This window comes from Neodiprion lecontei, chromosome 6 (genome assembly GCF_021901455.1).
Source record: "Neodiprion lecontei isolate iyNeoLeco1 chromosome 6, iyNeoLeco1.1, whole genome shotgun sequence".
NCBI lineage: Eukaryota > Metazoa > Arthropoda > Insecta > Hymenoptera > Diprionidae > Neodiprion > Neodiprion lecontei.
In genome coordinates this window covers 20,559,443-20,569,060 of record NC_060265.1, presented here as the reverse complement: position 1 = coordinate 20,569,060, position 9,618 = coordinate 20,559,443, and positions in this window count along the sequence as shown.

Genomic DNA, 9,618 nt, shown 5'->3' with positions numbered 1-9,618 from the left:
ATCGGAAGATGCCGCGTTTGTTCTCAGAGTCATAAGGTGTGTCAAGTCAGCGCGCAAAAGGCAGCGATGTCTAACTTGCAAACGAGTTGAAAAAAAAAATTAAATTTCACGTTAATAGCGTTCGCGAAATCGACGCGCAAAAAGGCGCGATCGATTGATTCGGAAGAAGGCACAACTTAGAGTAACTGGACTTGTCGCATAATCCTTTAGAAAGAAAATCCGCATCAGCGTCTTTACAATTCCGACACATTGCGATGCTGATTCTTTTTCTCAGATGCGAAATCAAGTCCGGGCAGGGGGTTGGGGGAGGATGAACAGCATGCATTGTCTGGCGTGGCGGTCGGCGGTCCTCTTCGACGCGACGTCTTCGAGCTCAGCATCTCTTCTCATCTAGCGCACCACGAAACGCGTGGATGATTCAGAGACGCGTTCAGCCCATTCAGGCGATTACAGAAAGTGGCATTCGGAGGAACCGGCAGCAAAGTCAAGACGTCGGGAGAACACGCGAATTTCAACATCATCAAAAGTTACCACGACTGAACAATAATTCTGCAATCGCCTGACGCTGTGGAATGTACAAAAGTTAGTCACTTCCGGTACATCGCGACCTGCCTACCCTCGCCTGATTCCCTGTATCTTCGAACCACCCAACGGAATTTTCGAAATATAGAAAAAAAAAAAAAAAAAAAAAAAAACGGAGAGACGGACACTCGCACTCACAATCATAAACAACCGATCCCATTGCATTCCCCTCTCTACCTGCCCGATTCAATACCTATATACGAGCTAACGATTGTCACACTCTTTCCAACACAATCATTCTTCTCCAATCGCCTCGTGGTTGTGTGTGTGACTTACTTGTTCGTCGTGTACCTGTAGGGAGGAATCCGTTCGTGTACCGCCACCCGCCAGCTACACTTACACCGAGTAGTTTTGCGATTGCTGGAGGGCTCGTGGTACACAAACGACAAGAAAATAAAACGGGTTAGACATCCTATATGATGCTCAACAGCATCTTTCTAAGCGAGCTAAATCTGCATTTGGTCAATTCGCGCTGCCTGATGTAAAACGGAAAGTAACTCGAGTAAAAGCATGCAATTGAACTGCGTTAACTTGTACCAGACTTTAGGAGTTGAATCGATTACAGAATCGTTGAGAAATAATCAAACCTCAGGTAAATCCACCGCTTAAACGACAATACCTCGAATAATTTCAAAAGTCAATCTAATTTTGGTTTTGCAATGTCGAGTAAGCGAGGGTTCCCTGTCGCGATGCTCATTCCACTTTAAGCAGCGGGCAACGGTTGTGACAATACTTGACCTACTTGAACATTGCTCGTTACGATTACAAGGAAATGATTCGATTGATAAATGAGCTCCGCTGCCTTAGCGAATGAGCCTATCCATGCAGCTAAGCGAATATTTTGTGTGACAATTGTTACCGCCACGCCACCTGACAAAGGGACACCAGGGAAGAAAACACCAAACCCAAACGCGTGCGACTCACGGACGTTACCGATTATTCCAGGGGTTACTCGGATGTCTCTGCTCGCAAAGCCATGCCGCAGTGTCCCCAGCAAATTCCAACAGCCTTCAAATGTGTCAACGTCACGTTTTTCCTTTTGCTCCATTCCTCGAGGCTTCTCGTACTTGAACTGAAAAGTCAATCGTATCATTTACTTAATTCGTATATCGAAGTTTGTTTAACAGGTATCGGCACAGTCAAAGCAAATTATTTATTTTACATTACTCCTTCGAATAGGGATATTGTTCGTGTTACATATTTGAACGTAATTCGATGCGTTTCTTTTGCTTGAAGAGTAACTCAAGGATAGATATTTAGCTTACCCGTCACAGGCCCCTTTGCACTTCGACGTGCGTTATTTTCGCATCGTCGTATTGGACACGTTCAGGATTGCATGCGTGCTCGTTGCGCTGAAGTGTAAGAGAATACGCATGTTGAATCACACGATCAATTCGGATTTTATGTAAGCACACGCTGCGCCGCTCCGTGTATCGAAAAAAATTGTAACGTCGAAAGAATGATCTGCAGAGTTTACAAATGAAAGACAGAAGGACGTGTAAGTACGCAGAATTGAAAATCAGATGTAGTTCAGAACGGAGTGACTAGATCATGAATAGACAGCTGGTAAGTAAAATTCGTAACGATGCCGTACCTATATTTCCCCATTAAGAATCAGTCGATGCAGCTGCGACGTTCGTTCTGTATGTTCGTCCGATGAAGGAACGCAATTCAGTACATTTATAACCATGACTGACGGTACAACTGCAGTTGAATTCCGTATGTTGGTGCGATATTTTGTAAGTATATTCAAACTGCATCATCAACGAGTACACCACATCGTGAAATTCACTACAAATTGAAACAAAAATATAATGATAAGGTGAGGGATGAATGATGTGCGATCGCTTTCCATCTCAGATAAACACTACATCGTAGTGTCAGGTTGGATTATTCATCGAGGCGTGAAAAGGTATGAAAAACTTGCTCGAGGTATCCGAACAGTTGTCTGATAATATTTTGTTTGCAACATCGACTGGCCGTGAAAATCCGTAGGAAAATCGGTATCGGTTGACCATGAAAAAATAGCCGGCAAGTAAGAATCATATCGAAGACGTACCTGCTTATCCTCGTGGAGAAGCGGTCTGTGCACCTTCGACTTTTGTTCCGTATGCTCGTCTGATGAAGGAATACGATTCAGTCCAGTTCGAACCATGACTGACGATATAACTGCAGGTCGTTTCTGTAAGTTGGAACAATGTTTCGTTAGTGTATTGAATCTCCAATATCAATGGATACCCTCATGTTGTAACGATGTAAAATTCACCCGGAATATAAACAAAACTAGAATGCTATATGTGCGGAATGAATGATGTGCGATCGGTTTCCATTTCAAATAAACACTAACATCGTAATTTCAGGTTGAATCACTCAACGAGGCGTGAAAAGATACGAAAAACTAGCTCGACGTATCCGAACAGTTGTCTGATAATTCTATTTTCACCGTAAGAATCCCGGTATCAGTAGACGATGAAAAGGTAGCCGGCAAGTAAGAATCATGTCGATGACGTACCTGTTTTTACTAATGGAGAAGCAGTCGGTGCAGCTGCGACGTTCGTTCTGTATGTTCGTCCGATGAAGGAACGCAATTCAGTACATTTATAACCATGACTGACGGTACAACTGCAGTTGAATTCCGTATGTTGGTGCGATATTTTGTAAGTATATTCAAACTGCATCATCAACGAGTACACCACATCGTGAAATTCACTACAAATTGAAACAAAAATATAATCATAACGTGAGGGATGAATGATGTGCCATCGCTTTTCATCTCAGGTGAACACTATTATACATCGTAATTTCAGGTTGCATTATTCAACGAGGCGTGAAAAGGTACGGAAACATTAGCTCGAGGTATCGGAACAGTTGTCTGATAATACTATGTCTCTGCAACATCGACTGGCCATAAAAATCCGTATGAAAAACGGTATCGGTTGACCATGAAAATATAGCCAGCAAGAAAGAATCGTATCGATGACGTACCTGTTTATCCTCGTGGAGAGGCATTCGGTACACCTTCGACGTTTGTTCCGTATGCTCGTCTGATGAAGGAATACGATTCAGTCCAGTTCGAACCATGACTGACGATATCACTGCAGGTCGTTTCTGTAAGTTGGAACAATGTTTCGTTAGTGTATTGAATCTCCAATATCAATGGATACACCGCGTTGTAGAATACACCTCAAATATGAACAAAAATATAATGATATATGTGAGGAATCAATGATGTGCGATCGCTTTTCATTTCAGACAAACACTATATCGTAATTTCAGGTTGCATTATTCAACGAGGCGTGCAAAGGTACGGAAAAATCGGCTCGAGGTATCCGAACAGTTATCTGATAATGTTTTTTCTCTGCAACGTCGACTGGCCATAAAATTTTGTGAGGAAGAACGAAATTCGCAGACGATGAAAAGACAACTGGTCAGCAAGAATCATATCGATAACGTACCTGGTTCTTCCTAATGAAGAAGCAGTCGGTACAGCTGCAACGTTCGTTCTGTGTGCACCTCTGGTGATGGAACGCAATTTGTTTCATTTCTTACAATGCCTGACGGTACTACTGCAGTTGATTTCTGTAAGTTCGTATAATATTTTGTTAGTACATTCAATATCTATCATCAATGAGAACACTGCGCTGAACAATTCATCACAAATTCAAACAAAAACATTATAATATCGTGAGAAATGAATAACGTGCGATGGCGTTCTGATTCAGATAAACCTTGGTTCCACTTACAGCAATCACGTGAAAAGAAATTTCTCAGTTTCCAAGCTGCTGCACTCATCTCGTAGCGGTTTCTCCAACGTTGGTTTCGGCATGAGCATGGATCACGTCAAAAGCAGTGAACTGTAATGAAAATGAATGGAAACATGTATGCAAACATTTAATGTGAGTCAATCGTATTTTCGTGTAGTACTTCTGAGTCGTAATATTCATTTCTTAGGTGGATAATTAATCGTTAAAAATCCGATCGTCTGCCCACCTGTCGTTTTTGTTTCGATAAAGTAGCCGTTCGTGTGCCTACGTCGTTTCTCAAGAAAACCAGATTGACCGAGCTGAAACAGAAAAATCTAACTGAAGAAAAGCTCAAAGAAAATATTCAATGCAACAGTTTTTGGCAGATTGTTTCGATTGCAAAAGAATATTCTTCTTTGGACAATCGATTATCGGACCAAGAACCATTGCAGCAAATATTTTCTTCAAATTAAGATTATTTCCGTTTTCGCGACCAGTGACATCAATGAAACCAGATCGATTCACCTGAAACAGAGAAATACACGTTGTATTGAAAAATTATTCACAAATTTACTGAAAACAAAACGTAATCCTCAAAAGAATGATTTTTACAAGGCTTCTTGCAAATTGCATTATTCGATACTAGAAAAGTGTCTGTGGAACGAATAAGCAATTTGCCGAAACTTGTTGAAACGTCTGTTTGCCAGTTTGTCTGATTCATAATTTTAGTATAAGTAGGAAACGATTAAGTGACCTGAAAAAAAGTGTGAAATTATAGCTGAAACAGACAAAAAATGTTATTAGCGCAATAAGGGCGGGAAAAAAAAAAAAAAAAATTGATTTTACCCTCACATTATACAGGAGAAATAGAAAATTATCGACCGTATAAAAGCTTTGCGTAATCATCATCGTCATTTCCACATTCAGGATTTTCATTCCCGTGGATCGGAAGATGCCGCGTTTGTTCTCAGAGTCATAAGGTGTGTCAAGTCAGCGCGCAAAAGGCAGCGATGTCTAACTTGCAAACGAGTTGAAAAAAAAAATTAAATTTCACGTTAATAGCGTTCGCGAAATCGACGCGCAAAAAGGCGCGATCGATTGATTCGGAAGAAGGCACAACTTAGAGTAACTGGACTTGTCGCATAATCCTTTAGAAAGAAAATCCGCATCAGCGTCTTTACAATTCCGACACATTGCGATGCTGATTCTTTTTCTCAGATGCGAAATCAAGTCCGGGCAGGGGGTTGGGGGAGGATGAACAGCATGCATTGTCTGGCGTGGCGGTCGGCGGTCCTCTTCGACGCGACGTCTTCGAGCTCAGCATCTCTTCTCATCTAGCGCACCACGAAACGCGTGGATGATTCAGAGACGCGTTCAGCCCATTCAGGCGATTACAGAAAGTGGCATTCGGAGGAACCGGCAGCAAAGTCAAGACGTCGGGAGAACACGCGAATTTCAACATCATCAAAAGTTACCACGACTGAACAATAATTCTGCAATCGCCTGACGCTGTGGAATGTACAAAAGTTAGTCACTTCCGGTACATCGCGACCTGCCTACCCTCGCCTGATTCCCTGTATCTTCGAACCACCCAACGGAATTTTCGAAATATAGAAAAAAAAAAAAAAAAAAAAAAAAACGGAGAGACGGACACTCGCACTCACAATCATAAACAACCGATCCCATTGCATTCCCCTCTCTACCTGCCCGATTCAATACCTATATACGAGCTAACGATTGTCACACTCTTTCCAACACAATCATTCTTCTCCAATCGCCTCGTGGTTGTGTGTGTGACTTACTTGTTCGTCGTGTACCTGTAGGGAGGAATCCGTTCGTGTACCGCCACCCGCCAGCTACACTTACACCGAGTAGTTTTGCGATTGCTGGAGGGCTCGTGGTACACAAACGACAAGAAAATAAAACGGGTTAGACATCCTATATGATGCTCAACAGCATCTTTCTAAGCGAGCTAAATCTGCATTTGGTCAATTCGCGCTGCCTGATGTAAAACGGAAAGTAACTCGAGTAAAAGCATGCAATTGAACTGCGTTAACTTGTACCAGACTTTAGGAGTTGAATCGATTACAGAATCGTTGAGAAATAATCAAACCTCAGGTAAATCCACCGCTTAAACGACAATACCTCGAATAATTTCAAAAGTCAATCTAATTTTGGTTTTGCAATGTCGAGTAAGCGAGGGTTCCCTGTCGCGATGCTCATTCCACTTTAAGCAGCGGGCAACGGTTGTGACAATACTTGACCTACTTGAACATTGCTCGTTACGATTACAAGGAAATGATTCGATTGATAAATGAGCTCCGCTGCCTTAGCGAATGAGCCTATCCATGCAGCTAAGCGAATATTTTGTGTGACAATTGTTACCGCCACGCCACCTGACAAAGGGACACCAGGGAAGAAAACACCAAACCCAAACGCGTGCGACTCACGGACGTTACCGATTATTCCAGGGGTTACTCGGATGTCTCTGCTCGCAAAGCCATGCCGCAGTGTCCCCAGCAAATTCCAACAGCCTTCAAATGTGTCAACGTCACGTTTTTCCTTTTGCTCCATTCCTCGAGGCTTCTCGTACTTGAACTGAAAAGTCAATCGTATCATTTACTTAATTCGTATATCGAAGTTTGTTTAACAGGTATCGGCACAGTCAAAGCAAATTATTTATTTTACATTACTCCTTCGAATAGGGATATTGTTCGTGTTACATATTTGAACGTAATTCGATGCGTTTCTTTTGCTTGAAGAGTAACTCAAGGATAGATATTTAGCTTACCCGTCACAGGCCCCTTTGCACTTCGACGTGCGTTATTTTCGCATCGTCGTATTGGACACGTTCAGGATTGCATGCGTGCTCGTTGCGCTGAAGTGTAAGAGAATACGCATGTTGAATCACACGATCAATTCGGATTTTATGTAAGCACACGCTGCGCCGCTCCGTGTATCGAAAAAAATTGTAACGTCGAAAGAATGATCTGCAGAGTTTACAAATGAAAGACAGAAGGACGTGTAAGTACGCAGAATTGAAAATCAGATGTAGTTCAGAACGGAGTGACTAGATCATGAATAGACAGCTGGTAAGTAAAATTCGTAACGATGCCGTACCTATATTTCCCCATTAAGAATCAGTCGATGCAGCTGCGACGTTCGTTCTGTATGTTCGTCCGATGAAGGAACGCAATTCAGTACATTTATAACCATGACTGACGGTACAACTGCAGTTGAATTCCGTATGTTGGTGCGATATTTTGTAAGTATATTCAAACTGCATCATCAACGAGTACACCACATCGTGAAATTCACTACAAATTGAAACAAAAATATAATGATAAGGTGAGGGATGAATGATGTGCGATCGCTTTCCATCTCAGATAAACACTACATCGTAGTGTCAGGTTGGATTATTCATCGAGGCGTGAAAAGGTATGAAAAACTTGCTCGAGGTATCCGAACAGTTGTCTGATAATATTTTGTTTGCAACATCGACTGGCCGTGAAAATCCGTAGGAAAATCGGTATCGGTTGACCATGAAAAAATAGCCGGCAAGTAAGAATCATATCGAAGACGTACCTGCTTATCCTCGTGGAGAAGCGGTCTGTGCACCTTCGACTTTTGTTCCGTATGCTCGTCTGATGAAGGAATACGATTCAGTCCAGTTCGAACCATGACTGACGATATAACTGCAGGTCGTTTCTGTAAGTTGGAACAATGTTTCGTTAGTGTATTGAATCTCCAATATCAATGGATACCCTCATGTTGTAACGATGTAAAATTCACCCGGAATATAAACAAAACTAGAATGCTATATGTGCGGAATGAATGATGTGCGATCGGTTTCCATTTCAAATAAACACTAACATCGTAATTTCAGGTTGAATCACTCAACGAGGCGTGAAAAGATACGAAAAACTAGCTCGACGTATCCGAACAGTTGTCTGATAATTCTATTTTCACCGTAAGAATCCCGGTATCAGTAGACGATGAAAAGGTAGCCGGCAAGTAAGAATCATGTCGATGACGTACCTGTTTTTACTAATGGAGAAGCAGTCGGTGCAGCTGCGACGTTCGTTCTGTATGTTCGTCCGATGAAGGAACGCAATTCAGTACATTTATAACCATGACTGACGGTACAACTGCAGTTGAATTCCGTATGTTGGTGCGATATTTTGTAAGTATATTCAAACTGCATCATCAACGAGTACACCACATCGTGAAATTCACTACAAATTGAAACAAAAATATAATCATAACGTGAGGGATGAATGATGTGCCATCGCTTTTCATCTCAGGTGAACACTATTATACATCGTAATTTCAGGTTGCATTATTCAACGAGGCGTGAAAAGGTACGGAAACATTAGCTCGAGGTATCGGAACAGTTGTCTGATAATACTATGTCTCTGCAACATCGACTGGCCATAAAAATCCGTATGAAAAACGGTATCGGTTGACCATGAAAATATAGCCAGCAAGAAAGAATCGTATCGATGACGTACCTGTTTATCCTCGTGGAGAGGCATTCGGTACACCTTCGACGTTTGTTCCGTATGCTCGTCTGATGAAGGAATACGATTCAGTCCAGTTCGAACCATGACTGACGATATAACTGCAGGTCGTTTCTGTAAGTTGGAACAATGTTTCGTTAGTGTATTGAATCTCCAATATCAATGGATACACCGCGTTGTAGAATACACCTCAAATATGAACAAAAATATAATGATATATGTGAGGAATCAATGATGTGCGATCGCTTTTCATTTCAGATAAACACTATATCGTAATTTCAGGTTTCATTATTCAACGAGGCGTGCAAAGGTACGGAAAAATCGGCTCGAGGCATCCAAACAGTTGTCTGATAAATTTTCTTTCTCCACCACAGTACACGCTGTAAAACAATGGATCGCTACTCGAATGGCCATAAAATTTCGAATGAAAACTGAACCTAATGCCAAATTCGAAGAAAATCTCGCAGCCTACAACACAATTCTACTTCCAAATTACATACGGATAAACTCATGCCATCATCAATGAATACAGGCGTCAAAATTGTCGGACTCGACGATAAACGCTATTCGTAACAACAGACGCCAAAACTCTCTTTTACTCACGTACGCAAATTACAACGAATAATTACTATATTCATAATATCGTAATTGATAATTCGCCACTCGATTACTTCGTAGATCGTAGCAATTCTCTTTACGGAAGCAAATGTTGGATTGAAACTCACTCAACTGCGACTGCGAATAGAAGTCTCAGAAAATTCGAAGCTCGCGTA